The sequence below is a fragment of the Arachis hypogaea genome, chromosome 1, assembly GCF_003086295.3.
Source record: "Arachis hypogaea cultivar Tifrunner chromosome 1, arahy.Tifrunner.gnm2.J5K5, whole genome shotgun sequence".
Classification (NCBI taxonomy): Eukaryota; Viridiplantae; Streptophyta; class Magnoliopsida; order Fabales; family Fabaceae; genus Arachis; species Arachis hypogaea.
The window spans coordinates 52318044-52345202 of record NC_092036.1 but is presented as its reverse complement, the minus strand read 5'-3'; the positions used below and the strand labels follow the sequence as shown (position 1 = coordinate 52345202).

The 27159-nt window shown below is 37.9% G+C and overlaps 1 long non-coding RNA gene and 1 other non-coding gene across 2 annotated transcripts; both read right to left on the bottom strand.

The window, feature by feature from the left end:
- Positions 1–18696: 18696 nt before the first annotated feature.
- TRNAL-AAG (transfer RNA leucine (anticodon AAG)) lies at positions 18697–18777 on the bottom strand. Its single transcript has one exon. It is a non-coding gene; the product is annotated as a tRNA-Leu (tRNA).
- Positions 18778–20577: 1800 nt separating this feature from the next.
- On the bottom strand, positions 20578–21552 carry LOC140183947 (uncharacterized). Its single transcript, XR_011880535.1, has 2 exons — positions 21047–21552; positions 20578–20870 (listed from the first exon to the last, which is right to left on the bottom strand). It is a non-coding gene; the product is annotated as an uncharacterized lncRNA (long non-coding RNA).
- Positions 21553–27159: the final 5607 nt, after the last annotated feature.

Here is a 27159-nt window from a genome sequence, read left to right as displayed (position 1 = left end):
TCCCGGGGCCGTGTATCACCGTGCTTTCCGGTTCGCATGGCGCGGGACTCGTTTGCGCAATAGTCGTCCCAGGAAAGTAAACAAAAGAGAGCAAAAATATGGGCAAGTATAACTTAACCGGTAATCAAGCAAGTCTATAACCATGGCAAAGGTATTGTTACAAAGTAAACGACTTAGGAATAAAACCTTCTCAAGTTGTCCGCATTCCATGTTCTCGGGATCTCCTTGCTATTGAGCTTTTCCAACTTGTAGGCGCCATTGCCGATCACCTCTTTAACTCTGTAGGGGCCTTCCCATTTTGCCGCCAGTTTACCTTCTCCCGGGGCCGGTAAACCGATGTCGTTGCGTCTTAGGACGAGGTCGTTCTATTCAAATTCTCTTTTGAGTATTTTGGCGTTGTATCGCACGGCCATCCTTTGCTTGAGTACTATTTCCGACAAGTGGGCCATCTCCCTTGTTTCGTCCACAAGATCCTTTTCCACCGCTTCCTCTACTCCCTTCAGGAGCAGTCTCGGGCTCGGCTCACCGACTTCCATGGGTATTACCGCATCTAATCCGTATGTTAGTCGGAAAGGTGTTTCTCCAGTGGATAACTGCTCGGTTGTCCGGTAGGACCAGAGGACCGAGGCAAGTTCATCGGCCCAAGCACCTATTTTATTATCAAGCCGCTTATTCAGCCCCAACAGGATGATCTTGTTTGCAGATTCGACCTGGCTGTTTGTCTGAGGGTGCTCTACCGAGGAGAATTTCTGTTTTACGCCAAGGCCGGCAAGGAAATCTGTGAATTTCTTGTCGGTGAACTGTGTGCCGTTGTCCGAGATGACGGTTTCTGGGATACCGAATCGGGTTATTACTTGCCTCTACATGAACTTCCTGCAGTTGGAAGAGGATATATTGGCCAGTGGCTCGGCCTCTATCCACTTGGTGTAGTAATCGATGGTGGCTACGAGGTACTTGACCTGCCCTGGACCGAGTGGGAAAGGTCCCAAAAGGTCGATTCCCCATTGTGAGAAAGGTCGGGAGGTCGTTAACAGACTCAGCTCCGAAGCTGGTGCTTTGTGGAAGTTGGCGTTCTCTTGACACTTAACGCACTTTCTCACGAATTCTTTAGAATCTGCCATCATCGAAGGCCAGTAGTATCTTGCTCGGATTAGCTTCCTGGCTAGGGCTTTCCCCCCTATATGGTGGCCGCAGCATCCTTCGTGGACTTCTCTGAGCACGTAGTCCGTCTGATCGGGATGTAGGCACTTCAGTAGGGGTTGACTGAGTCATTTTTTGAATAGCTATCCCTGAATGATAGCGTACTTGGACACCTCCCTTCTCAACGCTTTGGTACCCTTTTCATCGTCGGAAAGCTTGCCGCTTTCCAAGAAACTAGTGATGGGGTCTAGCCAGGAGGGACTCAGCCTTGACAGGTGCAGGGTAACCGCTGGCTCCTTCATCATGCCCTGTATGAGAGATCGGTTGCCTTCTCCTGGTTTCGTGCTGGCCAACTTGGATAGGAGGACTGCCCGCGTGTTCCTTTCTTTTGGAATGTGTCGGATCGTGACTTCCTCGAATGTTTTACTCAGTTCCTTGACTTTTTTCAAGTATTTTTGTAATAGTGAGTCTCTAGCTTGGTAGCTTCCGTTTGCTTGCGAGGTAACGACTTGTGAATCACTGCATACCTCCAGCCTCGTCGCTCCAACTTCCTTTGCCAGGGCTAAGCCTCCTAGAAGGGCTTCGTATTCTACTTGATTGTTCGAAATGGGGAACTTAAATCTGATTGATTGCTCGTATACGACCCCAGCCGGGATCTCGAGGATGATCCCGGCACCGCCGGACGTCTGGTTGGAGGCCCCGTCAACATGGAGCCTCCACCGTATGTCCGTCTCTTCGATTGGATCCCCCGTTACTTCTACCAGAAAGTCTGTCATTGCTTGCGCCTTGATCGCATGCCGAGGTTCGTACTGTATGTCATATTGGGACAACTCAATGGACCAAGTCATCATCTTTCCTGCTAAGTCGGGTTTTTGGAGCACTTGTCGGATTCCTTGATTCGTCCTGACGATGATCTGATGACCTTGGAAATATTGTTTTAATCTTTGAGAAGAGGTTAGGAGCGCCAGAGCTAACTTCTCCAGTTTGTTGTACCGCAGTTCCGCCCCTTGTAGGGCCCTGCTCACGAAATAGACTGGTTGTTGAGCCTTCTCATCCTCTCGTACCAAAACTATTGCCAGGGCTTCCCCCGTTATGGCTAGGTACAGGTATAGTGGTTCTCCGACTTTGGGCTTTCCGAGTACCGGGGGTGTTGCCAAGATTTCTTTGAAGTGTCTGAACGGTTCCTCGCACGCAGGAGTCCATTCAAATGCTATTCCTTTCCTCATTAGATTGAAGAAGGGTAGGGCTTTTGCTGCCGACGCTCCGAGGAAGCGGGATAACGAAGTGAGGCGACCTGCTAGTCTCTGAACGTCTTTGACACATCCCGGGCTCTTCATTTGGAGTATTGCCTAGCATTTCTCGAGATTGGCTTCTACTCCTCTTTGGGTTATCATGAATCCCAGGAATTTTTCGGCCTCCATGGCAAAGGCGCATTTGAGGGGGTTAAGCCTCATGCCGTGCTGTCGGGGAGATGCGAACACACTTCCCAGGTCAGTCAGGAGGTCGTCAGGCCGCGTAGTCTTTGCAAGGATATCGTCCACATAGACTTCTACTGTCTTGCCTATGAGGCTTCCGAATATTTTGTTCATCAGCCTTTGGTATGTTGCCCCTGCGTTTTTCATTCCGAACGGCATCACCTTGTAGCAATAGGTCCCTCCGGGTGTTATGAATGCTGTTTTGTCCTCGTCGGGCCGGTGCATCGGTATTTGGTTGTAGCCGGAATAGGCATCCATGAAGCTCAAGTACCGGTACTCCGCCACCGCATCGACGAGCGCATCTATGTTGGGAAGTGAAAAGCAGTCCTTGGGGCATGCTTTGTTGAGGTTAGAATAGTCCACACACATTCTCCATTTGCCACTGTGCTTCTTTACCAGAACTACATTTGAGAGCCAGGTCGAGTAGTCTAGTTCTCGTATGAAACCCGCTTTTAGGAGGCTGGCCGTCTGCTTGGCCACCTCCTCTGCTCTCTCCTGGGACATCTTCCTCCTTCTTTAGGCCACTGGACGGGTGTCCGGCTTGACGGCCAAGTGGTGTGACATGACTCTAGGGTCTATGCCCAGCATATCGGCTGGCGTCCAAGCGAATAGATCTCTGTTGGCCCTAATCATTTCTACTAGGGGTTCTTTCAACTCGTGTGGGAGGTTTCTATTAACGAAGGTGAACTTTTCCTCCGTGTCACTGACCCTGAACTTTTCCAAGACCCCCTCTGGTTCTGGCCTTGGCTTGTCATCGACTCTGGTGTCTAAGTCCGCAAGGAACACTCCGGATGCTTCTTTAGACTTTTTCCTCAAGGAGAGGCTGGCGTTGTCGCAAGCGACTGCCGTTTCCAGATCTCCTCTTATGGATTCTACAGATCCGTCATCAGCCACGATCTTCATAACCAACAGCTTCGTGTTGATTACCGCCCCAACATCGTTGATCGTTTTCCTCCCCAGGATGATGTTGTAGGCAGTGGAGTCCCGTAGAACCACGAACTCGGCCATTATTGACCTCCTCCCTTATCCTTGTCCCACGGAGGTCGGGAGGGATATTATCCCGTCCAGTTTAATGAAGTGGTCACCCAACCCTATGACACCGTGTTGGTGAGTTATGAGGTCGGCGTCCCGTAAACCTAACGCATCGAACACGTTGCGGAACATAATGTTCGAATCTGCCCCCGTGTCCACAAGGATTCGTTTGACGAGGCCGGTTCCCACCCTAGCCATAATGACCATGTGTGGGTTCTCAGGGACCTCGTCGAACCAATGATCCTCTGGCCCGAAGGAAATAGTTGGGGTCCTCTTGGAGCTTCGTGCCAGCGAGGAGGAAATTGCCAGGACTTTGGCGTCTTTCTTGTGCGTAGACCTCGACTTTGGCACTGTGTTCTTGGCGGTCACCACATTTATTATGGTGAGGTTGTGGTCGTTGTCTCCTGGTTCTTGCCGTCGTTTCGTCGATCGGGTCTTGCCGTCTTCATCTTGGTCACGATGTCGTCTCCTCGGCTCCCTGATAAGGTGGGAGAATTCGGCCAGTTTACCGTCCCTGATTGCTTGTTCTAGCACATCTTTCAGGTCGAAACAGTCCTGTGTTTGGTGCCCGTAGCCTTTGTGGTAATCGCAGTAGAGGCTCTTGTTCTCCCCTGTATGGTCCTTCAGAGGTCGGGGCTTCGTCAATATTCCCTTTTCGGCGATTTGCTGGTAAACTTCTATGATGGGGAGAGTGAGTGGGGTGTAGTTGGTGAATTTTTCTATCCGGGGAGACGGTCTGGGTGCCTTGCTCGGCCCCCCGTCTCTGACATGTTCCTTCTGCCTTTCTCTGTTACCATGGTGCCTGGGTTGATTGTAGGAGGGTTGTCGTTTGTTGGCAGCCACGACTAGATTGACTTCCTCATCATTTATGTATTCCTTGTCTACGGTCTGGATCTCATGCATCGTCCAGACTGGTTTAGTGGTGAGGTGCTTTCGGAAATCCTCATTAAGAAGGTCATTCGTCAGACAAAGGATGGCCACAGAGTCGGTTAGTCCTTCGATTTCCAGGCATTCGTCGTTGAACCTATCTAGATACTTCCTGGTCGTCTCCCCGGCGTGTTGGGCCACACCGAGAAGATTGATTGGGTGCTTTGCCTTCGCGATTCTAGTAGTGAATTACGCCAAGAAGGCGCGGCTGATGTCCGAGAAGGCGGCTACAGAACCCTGCGGGAGGCTATTGAACCACCGTATCACCGGGCCTACCAGGGTGACCAGGAAAGCGCGGCACCTCACCTCATCTCCCACTCCTTCAAGGTTCATTCGGGCCTCGAAGGCCGTTAGGTGCTCTTGCGGGTCCTGTGTCTCGTCATACCTCATGTCCGTTGGTTTGTCGAAGTGTCTCGGCAACCGGACCTCGGGGATGGAACGGTGGAATGGGGTAGCACCCATGATGACGGGTTGCCGTGTTCTCCCGGACCTTCCTTCTCTGTTTTTGCGGATCCCTCGCATGACGCACGCCCGTTTGCCCCGGGCGTAGATGATTGTATCGTTTCGCCTCCTAGGGCGCTGCCGATCCTCCTGACTACTCTCCGATTCTGATCTCGGTATAGAGGTGCGCCGGGAGCGACTGCTTCGGTTGGAGGTTCTTCCCCGACTCTCGGGGGACTGAGAGTAGTCAGGGTCGGAGGTCCGCTGACCTTGCTCCTGATCTGCTAGTTGGCGCTCCAGATTCTGCACCCTGTAGCGCAGCTCCTGCATTATCCTGCCGCTGTCACTGCCTGTTCCCCTGAAGGGGCGCCTCTCCTGAGCCCTCAACTGGAACCCGGTTTGTCGGGGAGGGGATCTTAATCTCTCATGGGGCGAGGTGACGGAGGCCGCCCCCTCGGGGGCCGCTGCGCGCCCGTGGTCCCTTGGACTCGGCACGATCTCCATTTAGCTTCGTTTGATCCCCACAGACGGCACCAATGTTCGGTAGGTCGGGTACCGGACGGTTCGGGTTGGTATCCTAGTTGATAAAGTGGGGGTCTTGCCTAGTCGTGAGCTCCCGGGCCGGCGAAAACAATGTTCCGAGTACTCCGTGCTAGGAGCGGGGGGTGTCACCTGCAAAGACACTCCGATGCTCTAGTCAATAGAGTGTGCAGGCGAAAAAGGGTGAGTGATAGGTGACGTACCTTGGGGGAAGGGTATGTCCCTCCCCATTTATACCGTGTCAGAGGTGGGCCCTGCAAGGACAGGCCCACCTCCTTTGAGACCTCCCTTGCACAGCTGTAGAGCAGCTGTCAGGGATGCGTGTCCGGGTCGGCGATCGAGGCGCCCCGCTCCCAACCGTTCGGGTCGGGTGGTGCCCAGGTCGGGCCAGCCTATATTTAGTTTGGGCCAGGCCGTAATATATGTTGATACACATTGTTAATTGATTTCATAAGATACACAATATTGATTAATTTAAGGATATGTGATTGGTTGAATTATTATTCTTTGCATAATCTGGTTTGTTGATTTGATGTGCCAAGTGCAAACTATAGGAATGAGCTCTACAAGGAGCATCTTGAAGCCTTACAAGGTGGGTTAGTATTGGTTGAGAAAGATTTCAAAGCCATTAATGAAGCATTAGAGGAAGCATTTGCCATAGGTGATGCTAAGTTGTTGAAATGGTAAAGCAATAAACTAGTCTATAAAGTAGAAATTCCACAAAATGTATCTAATTGAATTGGTTTCATATTTTGATTCAATTGAAGGTTTAGATAGTATTTCATTTTTTAAAGGCTTGAAATGAACGGAGAGGAGGACGAATCAGGTGCAATAGCAATTGCAGTGTTCATAAGGGCGATACGCTGCTCGTTTCGCACATTGGCGACTCATCTGCGGTATGTATTATCAATCTTTCAATAAGTTTTTGATGCAGAGTATTCTGTTTTTATTTTTGAAATAGAGCTTCTAAATTTTGTGACAGTTAATTGCTATCTCTTTTGATTTTCAGAATTGAATCTTGACCTTCAAACCTTTAATGATGATGAAGATGTGAAAAGTGATCAAGAATAAGTATTGAAGACTTTCATATTTAAAGATGCAATTTTTTATATTATGGTGTTAATTTTTTAATGATCAAACATTAACTTTTTTTAATTTCAAGTTATTTGATATTGTATGAATTTTATGTTTGTATTTTAATTTAGGTATGAATTTTAAATTTTTAACTTAATTTATATATAATGTGTAAAAATTAAAATGTTATTTATTTTTTATAGGGGCGAATAGGAGTGGGACGGATACCCGCAGAGACGAGTTAGGGTAGAACAGTCTATTACCCGCGAGTAGGGGTGGAGTGGGTAGTAATGGAGTGTAAGGACGGCGGGGCGAGGTCGGGTATGACAAAAACCCGCCCCTATCTGCCCTACTGCCACCCCTAGTGGTTACTATTTGAAGGATAAAATTGATATTTTATTTAGACTATTATGTCTTATGTATTATTACCAAATACAATAAAAAATATTGTATATTTTTGTGTTTGGTGACTATATAAATGTGTATTTGTGTATATGTATTTATGTCCAAAAAATACTAGTCAAACACTCCTTTAAACACAAGATAGATAAATTCTTAGAATTATAATAGTTATTAACTAAATCCTTTTAAGCTTCAATTATTGCACTAATGACATCGAATTGATCCGTCTCATTGCATTAATGAGGTTGGAAGTAGTCTTACTGTTGAAAATCACTCTCTAAGTGAGTAGACAAAGATAGCATTGGAGAGGTCAAATGGATCCGCAATAATGAGATTAGAAATTGTATCGTTGAAAATAACTCTCTAAGACAAAGACTTCGCTGGTCCATTCCATTCGTGGCAATTTAAAGTAGATGACTTACCATTATTAGCCTCTTTTCCAACTAAGATGAGAAGTACACTTAACGGAGAAAAGAAAAAGAAAAGAGAGAATAATAATTTCCTTTAAAAAAAAAAAAAGAACTTGTTGTATTGCTTCGTGAAACGTTACTTGATCAAAGCAAGCATGAATAAATCAAGATTTTAGCTACTTTGAAAGTACCAAAACATGAATTTAAATTATTTTCTCATAATTCCATAAACTGAAAATGCATTTCTTCACCTCAATATTTTTAGAGTTTTGCTAAAAACAATGTTTTACGGAGACTTGCCAATGTTTTTATTAATTTCAATACTTTTTTAATGTATTTATTAGAAAAAAATATTTTTATTTTTCATAACGACTCATTAGTCTACTCTCAAGAAATATTAGTTCACCTACCATCTCACAACATTTAAGGGCAAATTAAATGCTTCAGATGACTTTTTCATATCAAAACAGAAGAAGCAGCGTATGACATTTTTAATATGGAAAAACAAATTTAAGTTCTAACCAAAGTAATGGCTATTAACTTTTGTGAGTCACTCTATAACCTCCATTTACTTACATAAGAAATTAGTTCATCCAAAAAGAAAAGAAAAACCTTCCATAAAAAACTTATTGCACAAATTCTCAAAGAACTAAATGCTTTTTTTTCAAAATTTGATAAATTGTAAATGTATTTTCTTTTCCGTTTACATATTTTTTTTTAGAATTTTGCTAAAAAAATCTTAAAGACACTTGTTAAGATTTTGATATAACAACTTTTTATTAAAAAATAAAAAAAAAACTTTTTTTATTTTTTTTTTATTTTTTTAAACATTTCTATTATAAGTAACTCTAAAGACACTTGGACACCAAAAAAAACCTCTAAAAATACTTGTTAATATGATTTTTTTCTCTACAGTGTTTCTTTAATTCGACAGGTCAATAATTAATTTGTTGTGGATTCAAACATTCGATATTTACTTAAGCAGACAAGAAAGCTAACCACTTAAACAAGTCAAGTGAGTTAATATGATCCATTTTTTATTTGTTGTTTTTGTCCATAATAATGGCCCATTATTCTACTATCAAGGATGATTAGTTCCCCTACCAGCTCATATCATTTTAGTCCATGTAACCACTTCAAATGACTTTTTCCGATAAAAAAAATTCAAATGACCCTTTTAATGAATTTTTTTAAATAAAATAAATATTTTATTTATCGAAATAGACAATTTATAACTTTTTTATAAAAATGTATCTTATATCTTATTTTGTTTATAGTGTAAACAAATTAATATTACACGTATTTCGTTTACTGTAAATGAAATAAGGCACAAAACGATGTGGTCATATCACGTTTATACACATGGTGTGTAATGCGCTTATTTTGTTTAAAATGTAAACAAAATACGTATAATATTACTGTAAACGAAATAAGACTGGACGACGCCTATATATATGTATTTCGTCCACAACAGCTGTTTGTACCTTAAACTATCTATTTCTTTAACTTTTCTCCCACTTTTACCCTTCTCTAATCAAATTTACGACTTACTTCAAGATTATGGCACGCACCGATAATCACGATGCGGACATTAACCGACTAAACGCGAAATGGCATATTGCGGGGGCAGCCGACTTTGAGGTTGGTGTTGTTCTTCGTTTTATGTTTATGTTAAAACATAAATGTGTTTCCATAGTTAGGGTACTTTTATAGAAGTAGTATGCAGTAGATGTTAGGTGTATGAATATATTGTTAGGAATGATTTAAATGATACCGTGTGATGTTAGGTATACTTTGACATGGATTTAGTAGTTAAATATTTATTTAGAATTGTTTTCCTTTCATGTAGATTATTAAGCATATTTTTATTATTTTAGTTATTAAAAATTTTTGGTAAACTTAATTGTCCAAGTGCCTCACGTCCCTTCTTGACGAACAACTACTGCAGCCTCTCGTAGGTGCATCACAGGATGGCTGAAATTAGTAGATAGTGTGTACTCTTGAGCACAACATTCATGTACTCAGAGAGGTTCATCGTCATGTGCCCAAATCGGCGACCGCTATCATAGTATTGGAATCAGATCTCTTTGTTGAACCTACCAGCTTAATCCACTATCTCCCGTGACAAATCCCTCAATGCATCCATGTACCACTCGTACCTAGTCTTGCTTGGACTGTAAGCAACATTTATTAGATACCTCTTTTTCTTGGCAAAATTGAAACAAGATATGAAGTTCGTCACCATGTGCCAGACACAGTAGGTATGAAAACACTCTAGGATGATGTCGACCACTATCGTCTACTTTTAGTACAGCCTTGATCGTCTGAGATCTATCTGAAATAATCAACAGGACTTCCTGTGGGGTGACGTGCTATCTCAAATTAATCAAAAAGAAAGACCATGGCTCCATCGTCTCAGACTCAACAATTGCAAAGACCACAGAAAGAATATTACTGTTACCGTCTCATACCACCGCAATAAGCAAAACACCACCATATTTGCCATATAGGTGCGTGCCATTGACAGAGACGAATGACTTACAATGCACAAAAACCTCCACACAGGTAGGGAACGCCCAAAATACCTTATCAAACATGCTGCAATCACGCACCATGAGGTTCCCGTCATAGTACGGTACAACAACGATCTCACATATCATTCCGGGACAACAACTCTGGAGTACTTGCAGCAACCTAGGCACCTTATTGTATGACTCTTCCTAATCACCGTATATCTGCGCAATTGCCTTTTACTCCATCCATACCTTTCTGTACGATGGTTTAAAGTGATAACTTTACCTAACTGCATCTTGTAGGACAGAGATGCCGACGGATAGGCTGGATTGTATCAATGGTAGGATGACACGGCAAACGAGACTACTGTCCAATTGGCAGTGGTCTTGAGACATAGTAGGGGCTAAACACATTTGCACTCTCCCACTATATGCACCTCATTAACAGAATAGAACAACCATGATTGACATGTACAACAAGCATAACAATGATAATTGAGAATACAGAATACAATTAAATTTGAATTCACCAATATTCGAGATTCTATTGGAGAGTGACACGAAGACTCCAAGGGTAGCTTAATTCATATTGTCGGCAATGCACATGGTACTATCCGACTCTAGAACTCGGTATTCAGCACTTCTGCGAATGCTATAGTTCTTGACACCCTATAGCACTGCATCTCTGTTTTTGAATCTTTGGCCAACCCAAAACTCTACACCACCATCTAAGTTGTAATCATCTTAACCCGTGTAAGAAAATGGATTTTTGTCTTGCATCGTGATTCGATATTTTACAACCCACAAACTAACCGTCAAGTGCACCGGGTCATACCAAGTAATACCTTACGTGAGTAAGGGTCGATCCCATGAGGATTGATGGATTAAGCAACAATAGCGTTTGATAGGATTAGTTAGACAAGCAGAAAATAGTGTTGGGAGTTCAAAGAGCATTAAAAAGTAAATCAAGAATTTCAGAAAGGCAGATAAATAAGTTGGGAATAGAATATTGAGAAAGCAGTTAAGGTTTCAGAGTTAATCTATTTTCTAGATTAACTTTTGTTACTAATTAATTTCATCATGCAAGATTTAATTTCATGGCAAACTATATGTGACTAGACCCTAATTCCTTAGACATTCCTAGTCTCCTCTAAAATTCATTAACTGCCAATTCCTTGGTCAATTAATTCCAATTAGAGGGTGATGATCAATTTCTAGTTTATATGCCAAAAGAATCCTAATTATCCAAAAATAAGGGGATTATATGTCACGTATCCCATTAAATACAAATAATTAGAAATTCAGTATAATATGTTTTCAAGCTGTTGTTCAAGTAAAGAGCTTTTCCAAGTTTACAAGAACTCAATTAGAACATGGGTCATACTTCCGTTCCACCCATATTCATAAAATAAAGAACGAAAATAATTATTGAAATATAAATCAAGACATGAATTAAATTAAAAAGATCAAATGAATCAATCCATGAAAATAGACAGAGCTCCTAACCTTAACAATGGAGGATTAGTTGCTCATGGTTCAAAGAGAAAAATAAGAATTGTCAAAATGTGTGTGTCTAAATGTACCGAGTTTCCATCTGATGGCATCTAAATTCCTATTTATAACTAATCCTAATAAATTTAAAATCTAATTATCTAAAAATAATATCTTTTCCTAAAAGATAAGATTTGAATTTAAATTCGAATTAATTAACAAATCTTCAGTCGATGGGTGGGGACCACTTGATTTGTCCATTCTACAGCTTCTAATCTGTGTTTTTTGGGCTGGAAATTGGGTCAAAACAGTCCAGAAATCGCTCCCAGCGGCTTTTTGTGTTTTTCTGCACATGGCACATGTCACGCATACGCGTCAGTCACGTGGACGCGTCGCTGATCTTCTTCACGAGTCACGCGGACGTGTCGGTCACGCGGACGCGTCGCTGAGAAAATCTTCAAATCACGCGTACGCGTCAGTCACGCGTACGCGTCGCTATGGATACTTCCAGATCACGCGCACGCGTCAGGCACGCGTGCGCGTCGCTCCTCGCAGCCATCTCCTTTGATTCTTGTGCTGCAGAAACTCCGTCAAATTCTGCCGAATGCTACCTAAAATAAATAAAATTGCCCAAAACTCAAAATAGCCCCATAGTGGCTAAAATATAATTAATTCTTAAATAAACTCATCAATTTAAGTGCAAATTCACTAGAAAAAGATAGACAAGATGCTCACGCATCACAACACCAAACTTAAACTGTTGCTTGTCCTCAAGCAACTAAAACTAATGTAAGCTTAGGATGTGAATTTGTATGAGAATGAGAATTCGATTAAGCTCATGTCTCTTTTTATAGTGGGGTTTATAACTGTAATCCTGGATAGGTTTAGCATTTCACTCTCCTTTGAATCAGGAGGATGTCATTGTCATTTGGAATTAGAATCTGGATAATATTATGAATTCTCTGATCTTTACATTTCAGTTTAATCCTTGAACACAGCAAAGTTGACTTTAATTTATTTTTTTCTTTGGTGCTTTGCACCTTGAGCCTAGCCATGACTTTAAATGTTTTGTCTCAAGGATTACTTGACACAAAAACACCACAAGCACTTAACTGGGGGACTCTCTTTGAGTCCTGATTTTTCTTTCAGTTACTCCCAGACAGTGGTGCTCAAAGCCTTTGGCATACTCTGTTAAATGCACTTGGCCTCGACTCTAAATGTTCTGTCTCAAGGATTACTTGACACAATCACACCACAAGCATATGACTAGAGAAACAACTCTTTGAGCTTTTAATCATGTCTGACCTCCCTAGTCATTGATGCTCAGAACCTTGGACCTTGCTTTTATTTATTAAATTTTTTTGCTATTTTTTTTCTTCAAGGATTAAATTTTTCTAAATTTCAGAGAAGTCATAATAATTCTCTAAATTCCTGTTCCTTATACATTAACATCCCTTGATTCAAATTCAAATATGCACTATTCATATAATGCATTCAAAAATCACAGAAAATACGACCACCTTTAAGTAAATCAGACTATTCTTAAAATTAACTCAATTTCTCATGAAATACATCACTTTTTTTCTTTTCTTTTTAGATTCAAGTTCAGTGAGTGGTACATGAAACATCTTTTCAGCATTAAAGCAATTAAAAGAAAACTAAACTAGTCCTAGGATTCTAACTAATAAAGGATCATGCAGTAAACAAAGCAAAATAGCAGAAAGCCAGAACATAACATAGAAAAAGAGGGGAGGAAAAAAATGAAAGGAACTCAACCACCTTAGTTATTCTAGCGGTCGCTTTATTCTTCAGGTTGTGTTCCTCAGTGAAGATGAATAGCCTCCCTCTTTGGTGCCATAGGAATAAACAAAAAACTTCTAAGCGAAGCGTCAACACCAAACTTAAAGGTTTGCTTGTCCTCAAACAAAGAAGAAATGAAAATAAATAGAGATAATTTATTGTGAAGAAAGAAAAAGAAGAGGATAAACGAATAAGAGAAAATAAGGATTGGGAGAGAGAGAGAAAGAAAACTGGGCGGCGCAAGCGACGCGATCGCGTACGTCACGCATTCTTAATAATGACGCATTAGCGTTAGGCACGCGTCCGCGTGCCCTTGAATTTGTGCGCTTCGCGCGAATCCAGCCAAGCGCCCGTGTGACTCTCTGTTCGTTGGCTTGGGAGCCAAATTTTCATACAACGCATTCGCGTCGTGCACGTGCTCACGTGGATGGCCATATGTGCAACTGACGCGGACGCGTCAGTCACGCGTCCGCGTGCTCTAACTTGTTCTTTAAGCACACTTCCTGCCCCAAGCTAGCACAACTCTCTGCCAAACACTCTTTTACGTTGAATTTTCAAGTCACGCGGGCGCATCCAAATGGCGAAAATCACAAACGACGCAAACGCGTGGAGTACGCATCCGCGCAGTCATGTTTGTGCGCGAAGCTTGGGTTCAGCGCCACTCCCGTGCAACTCTCTATCGATTTTTGTTTTTTTTTTACGCACACATGATTGACGCATTCGCGTCAATGACGCTTGCACGTCGTGTGCTCGCTTTTTCTGTTTTTTTTTTTAATTATCCGGTTCCTGTTCTAAAATAGCTGCATGATCAGAAAATTAGTAAGAACTTAATAAAAATCAAATAAGAAAACTACTACTACGAAAAACAACTAAGACTGAAATGAAATGATCATACCACGGTGGGTTGTCTCCCACCAAGCACTTTTAGTTAAAGTCCTTAAGTTGGACATGTGGTGAGCTCCTTGTCATGGTGGCTTGTGCTTGTACTAATCCAGGAATCTCCACCAATGTTTGTAATTCCAATGTCTACCAGGATCCCAAACCAGGCGCATAACGCCTTTGAGCAAGTTGAAGCAAGTGACAAGGCCCAATGTCTGTTGATTGTGGGAATGAATTCCAGGGTCCCAAACCTTGCTTTTACACCCGTCTTCTTGTGTATCACCATTGTTTCCACCGGGTGGCAAGCAATCTGAATTCTCACAGAGACATCCAAATAACCTTCTAGACCCATTCAATTGAGATCTATACCAATCCTTGCACTTCAATGTGGAGCATGCAACCATACTGAACCTTGCTTGACAACTCTAACCACTAGCCATCTTCTTCTTACTCTTAATACCACAAAGAGCTCTAAGTTGACCATCCATCTCCAGTAGCCCATATTCAAGTGGGAACGTAAAGGTTAATGATAGGAATTTTACCCACTTGAATGTTGTATTGGATGGTGATGGCTTTGGAAGAGGTCTTGCATGCTCCACTCCCTTGTGTTCTTCTTTGAATTTTTCCACCTCCTTGCAAGCTTCCTTTATGTCAACCTCTTCCTTTTGGTAGCTTTCTTTTTCAACTAACTCTTCATTGACCTTGGTCTCAAAGCCAGCTACTTTACCACTTCTCAATTGAATAACCTTGCAATCTTTTTCAACTGGCTCCTCATTAACTTGTACTTCCATACTTGCCACTTGTCCACTTATCAAGGTGATAGCCTTGCCTTCCTCTCTTAGGTTTGCAATTACGTTACCAGGAAGGCTATTAGTGGTGCTCTGATCAATTTCATTAACTTTTGTGGCTAATTGACCCATCTGAATCTCTAAGTTCTTGATTGATACTCTGGTTTCCTATTTAAAACTTGCCAAGATTTCTTCTAAATCATCGTTCAGTTGGGGCTGAGAAGTTGCTTGCTGAGATGACTGAAACTGGAGGTTATTAAAATTATTCTGTTGAAAACCACCTTGAGAATTATGATTAAAATTTTGTGGCCTCTTAGGTTGCTCTCTCCACCCAAAATTTGGGTGATTTCTCCACCCCTGATTGTAGGTCTTAGAATAGGGATCATTATTGGGATTTCTAGGAGCATTTCCCATGTAATTGACCTCTCGAAGAGAGTTTTGGGTGTTGATAGCTGGGACTTGCATGCCACCCATCTGTTGAGTAAGTAGATTTATTTGCTGAGTCATAAGCTTGTTTTGAGCAAGAATAGCATTAAGAGTTTCTACTTTCATAACACCCTTCTTCTGAGGAGCTTCAATATCTGATGGTGGCTCTTGATATGGGTAGAAAGATGATGGTTCTTGGTAGTTGGAACATGGAGCATTGAAGTTTCTTTGGTTTTGACTTTGCCAACCAAAATTTGGATAGTTCCTCAATCCACCATAGTATGAATCACTACTTGGGTATAAGTAGTAACCCACGTGATCATTCTCCATTATTTTTTTCTTAGCACAAAACACCAAAAAGGATTAAACACACCATGTGGTAAATAGGAAAGTAAAGAAGAAAGAACAGAATTCTATGAATTAAAATAAAAACTAACTAGAAAACACCAAACTTAATTTCAGAAATTAAGAAAAATATTGGTGCTATTTATTTATTTTTAAAAAAAAATTTCAAAATTTTTTTAAATAGATTTTAATAAAATTAAAAATAAAACGCCTAATCTAAGCAATCAAACAACTAATAGTTGTTAATCACTATCAATCCACGACAACGGTGCCAAAAACTTGATGCAGTATTTTACAACCCACAAACTAACCGGCAAGTGCATCGGGTCGTACCAAGTAATACCTTACGTGAGTAAGAGTCGATCCCACGAGGATTGATGGATTAAGCAACAATAGCATTTGATAGGATTAGTTAGACAAGAAGAAAATAGTGTTGGGAGTTCAAAAATCATTAAAAAGTAAATCAAGAATTTCAAAAAGGCAGATAAATAAGTTGGGAATAAAATATTGAGAAAGCAGTTAAGGTTTCAGAGTTATCTATTTTCTGGATTAACTTTTATTACTAATTAATTTGATCATGCAAGATTTAATTTCAAGGAAAACTATATGTGACTAGACCCTAATTCCTTAGACCTTCCTAGTCTCCTCTAAAATTCATTAACTGCCAATTCCTTGATCAATTAATTCCAATTAGAGGGTGATGATCAATTTCTAGTTTATATGCCAAAAGAATCCTAATTATCCAAAAATAAGGGGAATATGTCACGTATCCCATTAAATACAAACAATTAGAAATTCAGTATAATATATTTTCAAGCTGTTGTTCAAGTAAAGAGCTTTTCCAAGTTTTACAAGAACTCAATTAGAACATGGGTCATACTTCCGTTCCACCCATATTCATAAAATAAAGAACGAAAATAATTATTGGAATATAAATCAAGACATAAATTAAATTAAAAAGATCAAACAAATCAATACATGAAAATAGACAGAGCTCCTAACCTTAACAATGGAGGATTAGTTGCTCATAGTTCAAAGAGAAAAATAAGGATTGTCAAAATGTGTGTGTCTAAATGTACCGAGTTTCTATCTGATGGCATCTAAATTCCTATTTATAACTAATCCTAATAAATTTAAAATTTAATTATCTAAAATAATATCTTTTCCTAAAAGATAAGATTTGAATTTAAATTCGAATTAATTAATAAATCTTTTTGTTGATGGGTGGGGACCACTTGATTTGTCCATTCTGCAGCTTCTAATCTGTGTTTTCTGGGCTGGAAACTGGGTCAAAACAGTCCAGAAATCGCTCCCAGCGTCTTTCTGCATTTTTCTGCACGTGGCGCATGTCACACGTACGCGTCAGTTATGCGGATGCGTCGCTGGTCTTCTTCGCGAGTCACGCGGACGCATCGGTCACGGGGACGCGTCGCTGAGCAAATCTTCAAATCACGCGTACGCGTCAGTCACACGTACGCATCGCCATGGATACTTCCAGATCATGCGTACGCGTCAGGTACGCGTGTGCGTCGCTCCTCGCAGCCATCTCCTTTGATTCTTGTGCTGCAGAAACTCTGTCAAATTCCGCCGAATGCTACCTAAAATAAATAAAATTTCCCAAAACTCAAAATAGCATCCATAGTGGCTAAAATATAATTAATTCTTAATTAAACTTAGCAATTTAAGTGCAAATTCACTAGGAAAAGATAGACAAGATACTCACGCATCACATCGCATCCAGGTTCAATATTTGATAGTGACTAGAGACGGATGACAAGGCCGAAATTGGGTGCGGGACAAGCAGAAGATACCAACGTGATGGCTCAACCGGGGTCTTCGGTACAAACTCCTCCTCGTCATCATCTTCAGAAGAACTGCTCTCATTACTATCCGCAACATACTCCTCATCTGAGTCCTCACCATCAATGTCCATGTCTTCCACTAGACTCGCCACGTGTATCAATGGTGGTGTGAGATGTGGATCATCCTGCACAAAGTCCGACTGTCCAGATCCACCACCACCGACATCACTAACCTCTACAGAAAGTTCCATCACTTGTTCTGCCATGATTCTCCACAGACGAAACTAAAAAATTCCATTTTTCATTGGTGCTAGCATCCTATACCCCACCCTTCCGATCCCTTTTCTCCCGCTACCACCGACGCTACTCAATATCAGACTCTTCAACTCGGACAAAGAACTTACTCGTCAGGTACGTAACAGAATGGGATTCTCATACTCAAATACCACCTCATTATCAATGTTTCTCATATGACAGTTGAGATACACACAACCAAATATCGACTACTATTGGACATTTTGGTTTATTTTTGGAAGAAAAAGGTAGAGAAGAAGTAGTGAAATATTTGTGAAGAATACAAAGGGTTACACATCCTTTTATAGTTGTTAAAAATTTGTTGTTAAGTATCTCATTTACACTGTATACGTCATAATTATTCACGTATCTTGTTTACAGGGTAAACGAATTAATACTACACGTATTTCGTTGACACTGTAAATGAAATATTTACATTCCCCATTTCATGCCTTATCTTGTTTATAATATAAGCGAAATACGTGTAGTATTAATTTGTTTACACTATAAAAGAAATAAGTGTAAACGGAATATTCACATTCCTCGTTTCATGCCTTATCTCGTTTATAATATAAGCGAAATACGTGTAGTATTAATTTGTTTACACAGTAAAAGAAATAAGACATATCATGTATTTTAGTAAAAATGCTACAAATTTGTCTTTTTCAATAAATAAAATATTTATTTATTTTATTTAAAAAATCCCCTTTTTAATATGGGCAAATAAGTTCTAATTCAAACTAATGGCTGTTAATTTTGTGTCAATTTTAATTATTTCTAGTATTTTTGTTTATTTTGTCTATCCATATTACTATTGCTTGTTATATGATTCCTTGTAAGACTAATAATAAGTCTGAGATGTACTTGAATAGCCGAAACAAGTTGCTATAAATCATAGAAAACAAAATAAGAGAAAATGTTGAGAGTGGGATTTGAACCCACGCCCTTTCGGACCAGAACCTTAATCTGGCGCCTTAGACCAACTCGGCCATCTCAACTTTTGATGCTACGTGTTTCACATTACTTTTAGATAAATAAATAAAAGTATTTGTAAGAAGAAATGTCTACAAAACTTCCATAGATGATCATGTTAAACTGAATTTAGTTAGTCAACTTGTCAACTCCTTGATTTGAGTAGTAGTATAGTAGTTTGTTACTAAAGCATGAAATAATTAAGTTAACTCAAATGACATGTTCAAACTTGATAGCTTGACTATTGTATATCGATAAATAAAAAAATCTCTAAAGTAAAAAAATATAAGAATTTAATTATTATTGATTTTATAATTTACATCATATGTGAATTTTATTATTTTAATGTAATGATAATTATTATTAATAGATCCTTTCTTTCTCACTTTACTAATATCTCACTTTAAAAAGTTTAATCCCGAAAAAAAAAATATTGTTTATATATATATATATATATATATATATATATATATATATATATATATATATATATATATATATATATATATATATATATAAAAGAAATATGCAAGAAATTTAGTGCACGAAGTTTTTTTAAAATAGTTTTCATTATATATAATTTATATATAGAAAATATATTTTTATATTTCAAAAATTTGAATCTAAAATCTTAGTTAAATATTTTTATTATCTCTCAACTCAATAAGTCAAGAATTAATATATCGCGAATTTGAGCTCTATTTAAGTGTTTATCGTTGGTCAATGAATTACTACATATATAAAACAAAATTCGAACATTCAATACTTACTTAAATAAATAAATGAACTGGCCACTCGACCAACTCAAGTTGTTTATTGCGGTACATATTTATTCTATAAAAAAGAATATTTGGAGAAAGGTTATGCAAAGAAACTAAAACCATGCAGATTTGTAATACTAACCAACGGTAATAGTTTTTTAAATAATTCTTAAAGATTTGATATGTATACATTTCAGTATATGCAAGTGTTCATACCGTGGTTCAATATTAGAGTCAGAATCAAAATAAAAGTCTAATCTACAAAATTCAAAAGAGTCTAAAAGATCCACATGACCAGATTGTTTGACTTAAGTGAAAGTGTGGTTGCTTGATCACTTATCCGACCTGACTTGGCGATGAGAAAAGGATCACAACAAACTATAAAACATAAGAGAAATAACTATCCATTTTTATAGGTGGTGGGAGAGTTACAAAGTGATAATTAGGCCATCACTCCATTTGTAAAAATACTCTATCATACACATATATCTTTAACTTTAACTCAAAAAAAAATCTTTTCAAAATCTTTCTGGCTTAAACATCAAAATTTCTTGTAGATATTATTTCCATTTTCACTCAAAGACTTTGGATAATTTCGCCTTGCTAAAAAAGACATCAAAATTTTCATCAAAAAGAATTTAGACCTTAAATTTAAGCCCAACTACATCAATTTTAGATAATCTGCAGAATAACAAGCATGTTTATTTTATTTTATTTTATTTTATTTTATTTTATTTATCAAAGGCTGATATCATTCATTCATCATAAAATATTACAAGCTGGACTTTGAAGGGAAGTAATAAAATAAGGGTGTGATTCCGAAATAAAATAGGTAAAAAGCTAAATATTATGGATGTGTTTGGGAATAAAAAAAAAACTGTTTGATTTGGATCTTATAGGTTCAAAATAATCCTAGTTAGAATGTAGAGAGATCAACTTAAAAGTCAAGAGAGGAGGCAAGTACAACATTCTCCTCATCAGATGTTCGCTTGCCTTCAAATTCAAATGCGTTAAACAAGAATTATTTAGATACAACAAATATAGTTAGACATGCATACTAGTATATTAAATAATTGAGTCTAATTAGGAACTAACTATTATAAGCTAACATTAATTAACTTTTTTTAATATTCAAATGAACATCTAAAACCAAAACAAATTTTACTAAAACAAAACAAATGAAAGTGGAATAGAATATCCACAACGTAACAATGTCTTCTTTGATGCATTTTCCAACTCCAATTTCATCCGTCATCTTAATATACTTTGTTGTCTTCTATCTTTTTTAATGCGAAAACATATACTTTGTTGTCTTCTATCTTATTTTCTTGGTACGTATAAATAATTCATGGCATATTCTGTAACAGTAAATATCTCATCAGTTAGAACTATTAGCTTCGTACATATATAATGTCACTGCAATAAACATGCATTTGAACACAAACACCCATATGTACTTACTCACCAATAACTAAGAAATTAATAAAGCAGAAACTGCATGTGCATTTAGAGGACTTTGGATTGGGATGCTAACCTTTGCTCACATCTGTAATCCGGATGACACAAAGATTCCAAGAATTAAGCGAGATAATCAGTTGCAGGGCAACTCTCCTTTGGCAAAAACTCGATGATTCATTGTCTAATGATGAATTTTGCCAAAGGAGAGTTGCCCCGCAGCCGATTTGCTTAGTAGTTCTTAAACACAGCCGGCTTCTTGATGCAAGTGACACAGCTACAAGAAGCATTTATATATGAACCAAAGAAGCAGCATATGCTAAAGGATATGCTTTGAACTCATTCCATGGAAGCTATAATAATGAGGCTTTCTATGAAAAGAAAGGACATCATCAAATTCTTACCCCAATAATCAGTGTTAGAGATTCTAATTAGCTCTCTTAGCTTTCTCTTTGCATATATAAATGTTTCTCAGCTGTGTTTTGGTGATGGGCCACCGAGGAACACTGTGGAAAAGGGTTCTAATCCTGTGGAGGCTAGGGTAGAGATGCCTTGTTTAGCCTATAGAAAGATGGCAACAAAATCTTGGTCTTTTGGTATATCCCATGACATATTCTTCTTCCTATATATTTATTTATTGTTTTAAATTTGTATTTCTTTTTCTCTTGATTTTATTATTATGTGATTTATAAATGGTTTCGTCACTCGTTTTCAAGTGACTGAAAATTCAAACCTCCCATAGATATATGAAGATATGAATGTTGACATCTGCGCAAGCTATTGTGATAAGTACGTTATCACACTAATTTTATTTAGTAGTTTCTACGATTTATTATATTAAGAAATATGAAATAATGATAATATGAAGATTATTAAGTATAATTAGTAACACAAAGTTACACAAACGTTTCTAAGTTACAAAACTTCGATGAGAAATATTAGAGTTAATATTAACTAACACTTTATAAAAATATATTACTGTTATATGATTGTAATTGTTTACTCTTTAGTGTTAGGCTCGGTCTCTTGTGGCTAAGGAATCCACGCATGGCTAAGGGTGGTTTAGAGTTGACCAACAAGGTTTGGTTGACACTTGACCTAGGTACTTTCAAGAGAAACTTTCGAATGAGACGCTAATTAGTACTTAAGATAAATTATCGTTGAGTTTAACAAATAAATAAAAACATTTTGATGATGATAAATATAGTATTATTTGAGTTGATAATTAAAGTGTGTTTTTGATGTGTTATTTAGTGATGTAGGCTCAAGTAAAAAATATTAGTATTCAGCCCAAATAAACCAAAATCACAGCACAATGAAGTAAATTACTAAACCACTAGTCCGGTCTATTGTCTTCAGGAAGAGAAGAAGCAAATAGATGATGGTGGAACTTTGGTGTCTTCAGGTAATACACAGGAAAAAAAAGTTTTATTTTTCCATTCTAACACCAAAGAGGAAAAAAGGAAAAGCTAATTAAGGAAGTCATGTCAAATCAAAATCAACAAAAATAAGTTAAGCACAATTAAAAAAAAAGTAATTTGTTTTTATTAACATATAAAATGATTATTTATTATTGTTTTTTTTTTCTTTTCCACCACCATTTCGGATATATAAAAAAAGTGGTGGCTATTTTTTTCTGCTGTGAATCAAATTTTTAAAATTATTTTTTAGAGTTAAAATACAAGATTAAGGATTTGGATGTGGCAAATCCATTGAAGAATCTAAGATTTATAAAACTACCGCTACTCATCCTTCACAATATTACGATTTTTTGGGCTGATTAAAGAAAAAAGAGGTAAGATCTCAATTGGTTCAAGATTTAAGGAGTTGACTTGTGAAGCGAACTTTAGCTGAGGAAATAGAGCTCATATAAACAGGAAAATAAACTTTATTTTTGCTCAAGGAGAGAGAACCAGAATTTGAGTTTCATTGAGAACTTCCTTGTAAGAGTTCAACGTTTTGGATAGTGTTTTTACATCAAAGAAATATTTTGCCAAGATAGAGAGCTCTGAAATTTGGTATGAGATCAGCGTGCAAACGTTATACCCATTGTTTTAACCCTAACCTGTTTTATAACCTTTCGCCGCCTGGCTCTACCATCACATGTTTGAACTATATAATCTTTTGCATCAAGCCTATCTTGTATCTTCTGTTTCACACCGCACTTTTACCTTTATATCTTTATGCCATATGAAAATCCAAGTATTTGAGACTGTATACATATGAGCTGAGACTTTTTTTTTCTTTTTTCATAAGGTGTTTTAAAAGTAAAGTGTTGAAACTATGTAATATTTTGTGTATTTTGTTAATTTTTAACGACGAAAATTTTTATAAGTGAGGTAGGATGTAGGATTCCAAATTTTTGGAAATTAAATAATAAGTTATTTATGATTTATTGTATTTATTTAAGAATATATTTTAAAAACCAACAGCTAATCATAATGTTTTTAAGAAAAATATTTAATTTTTCAGAAATCCAAAATCTTTCTTTTCTTATAAGAAAATCTTAATCAATTTCTTAGACTATATGAATGACCAACCTGTTCCAAGTATAGGTTCATTAAGTCTATGCTGAACCAGCTTGATTTTTCATACTTTACTAGTACCTCAATCAGAAATCAATCACGACCCCTAACTCGAACAACTCAATTAAATCAGCAATCAAATCATCACATTAGAAAAACAACCCTCAGCTTCACCACCACCAGTGTGAGGGATCTTTCAGTTACACACACATACAATACAAATAAGGAAAATATAGATAGGATGCAAATACAGCAAGTAGGCCAAATAGCAGATAAGCATAGTTAAACAGATAAACAAACCAGAACAATGCACACCAAGTAAAATATACAAATGCATATGATGTATGCCTATTCTATGGCTAATAAGCTCATCTGTCAGTTAAATAGCCAACCCGACATATCATGGTAGCTACACATTGGACAGTCCCTCAATAATATCCATGGAAAAAATTCCAAGCTCATCAATGGGGAGAGACAAAGCCCCAAGTTCAAATTCATATATATATGCATGCCCATGGAAAAATTCGAGGAGTTAAAGTGTTCGGTCATATCTTATGTACAGATGGTCAATAATTTGTCTCAATTTTGCAAGTCTCATTTACTTTAGCTCATTTTCATCATCAATTCATATTAGTTCATATCTCATTGAAATCTCAAATTCATCATTCCTCATTATCACAACTACCATTCGGTTCACCAATAATTTAAATGTAAAACATAACTCGTTCTTTTCTAAATAAATCAAACTTAAAATATATAATCTTTAAAACAAAATCGTTCTAAATAATAACTTCAAACAAAACTTTCTGATTTTTATAAAAATTTCGGCAGCATCTCCTCTAAAACTGAACTCTGCCACCATTCTCGAGTCCTATCCAAACATTCCTCAAACTCTTTTAAATTATTTCCAAAATCAAACCAATCCCAATATCTAAAATCATTTTCAAATCTCAAAAATCATTCCTGATAAATCAACAATCCAAATCCAATGTCTTAAATCCTTTTCAATAAATCAAACTCATTTCCAATATCAAAACATTTTAAAATCTCAAAAAAATCAATTCGACAACCGCCAATTTAACAAAAATCAATCAATACCCAAATTATTCAATCTTCTCAAACCAATCCATAAGACTTACGAAATCACAAAAATATACATTTCACATTAATATCGACTTGTAACAATTCTTGAAAGTAAAACAAGTTTAAGAAAAGCTCCCCTATCTCGAATAATTGAAACCCATAAACCAAACGCGTTAACAAACCCTTTTCTCTCAGCTCGCAATCAGCGACAGCCGCAACCACAGCTTCATACCACTTTTGCAGCAACCACGACAACTCTAATCGCAACGTGTAATGACTGTAACTCGACCCTACGTTATCAAAATTTTAGAAACTCTACCAGGCTATAACAGAATACTGATTTCAAGGGGTCGAGAACGAAATGCTTATCAATGAGACAGGGATTCCACCAGCGGTTACCGTCAACAACGGCAGTGGTGGCAGTGCCCGTAGCGGACAGCCTAATGGTGATGGCGACAGAACACTCGGTAGTGACTGCGAACCCAACACGGCTTCCTCTTTTCCATCGCATTCTGGTCCTCCGGCGACGACGTGTACGGCGACGGCAATGGCCTCTATCTACATCAGCGACAGTGACTGGCATGACGATAGCGACTAGCGCGACGGCAGTGACTGGACGCAGCTCCTCAACTCGCGTCTTCGACAGCAGCAACTCCCCCTCCTCACGCAGTTCTCTCCTTCAGCTCCAGTCTTCCCCCTGCGATGGCGATTCACGATGAGGCGACAACGGCGGCAACAGCAAAACGCGAGGCAGCTTCTCTCTCTCTCTCTCTCTCTCTCTCTCTCTCTCTCTCTCTCTCTCTCTCTCTCTCTCTCTCTCTCTCTCTCTCTCTCTCTCTCTCTCTCTCTCTCTCTCTCTCTCTCTCTCTCTCTCTCTCTCTCTCTCTCTCTCTCTCTCTCTCTCTCTCTCTCTCTTGGCGGCTCCTAACCCCGCCAGCGCCATCCCCTTCCCTTCTCCCTCTTCTTCTCGGCTCTCCCTTCCTCCTATGCCCCCTCATTCTTTCTTTCACTTTCTTTGTTTCTTTCCTCCGTAGGTTAGGTTAAGAAAAAAATAAATGGCGGCTAGGGTTAGGTTAGGGAGTTACGGTTTAATTTGGTTAAAGTTAGGGTTTGGATTTAATTAATATTTGGCTTTAGTGATTTTAATCAAATTAGGATATGTTGTATTAATTTGAAATCTAATTTAATCCTTAAAATTATTTTAAAAATATTATTTAATTATCAATTTGCTAATTGGTATTTAATCAAATATTCTAATTTAAAAGTTGAAATAATATAATTAATTTTATTTGTTTATAAAAATTAAAATATTAAATTCTAAAATCTCAATTATTTAACTAAATCTATAAAATTCTTATCCTTTTACAACTGTTATGTTGTATAATTTGAATATAGAAAATTATTCAATAATTATAAGATTAAGTAAAATTTTTAATTTAATTATCAAAACTTGATTTAATTACTTTTAATAAAATAATTTCTAAAAATAAAGTTTTTAATGAATAAATAAATTAAAATTAATTCGTAATAATATTTTTCGAAAATTCTGGGTCTTACACGTTTAATAAGTGATTCTGGTAACCCATTTTGTATGTAAACATGAGTTACTGGATATTTAACGCTTATTCCATTAGCCATACAATAAGCATCGAAGGATTGGGAAGTAAATTCATTAGTATTATCAAGACGAATTGCTTTGATTGGATTTTCTAGAAACTGTGTTTTTAATCAAACAATTTGAGCAAGTAATCTCGCAAACGCCAAATTGTGAGAAGACAATAAGTACACATGTGACTATCTCAAAGATGCGTCTATTAGAATCATAAAATATCTAAAAGATACACATGGTGGATGAATAGGTCCACATATATCGCCTTGAATCCTTTTCTAGGAATTCAGGAGACTCAAATCCAATCTTTACTAGTAATGGCCTTAAAATTAGCTTTCCTTGAGAGCTTGCAACACAACAAAATTCACTAGATTTAACAATTTTCTGGTTCTTTAGTGAATGTCCATGGGAGTTTTCAATAATTCTTTGCATCATGGTTTATGCCAAGTTATAAATTCATTTGGGCTAGTAAACTTCTGGTTTACAATGACATGTAATTCTATTACACTAATTTTAGTATAATATAACCCAAATGAAAGTGAGGGTAACTTTTCTAATATAGCCTTTTTATTTGAATCATGAGTTGTGATACATAAGTACTCATGATTTTCCTCATTCATTGTTTCAATATGATATCCATTCCGGTGAATATCTTTAAAACTCAACAAGTTCCTTAGAGACTTGGTAGATAATAGTGCATTATTTATTATGAATTTTGTTCCTCCAGAAAACAAAATCATAACTCTTCCGAGACCTTCTATCACATTGCCTAAGTCAATAATAGTATTAACATATTCATCTTTTGGTACAAGATGTGTAAAATATATATTACTTTTGAGAATGGTATGCAAACTTGCACTATCCGCAAGGCAAACATCTTCACTATATGTCCTTCCCATTTTCTTCAAAGACAAATAATAATAAAATGAGTAGAAAAATTTTGCGTAATAAAATTATTTTTTTGATTGAAAATAA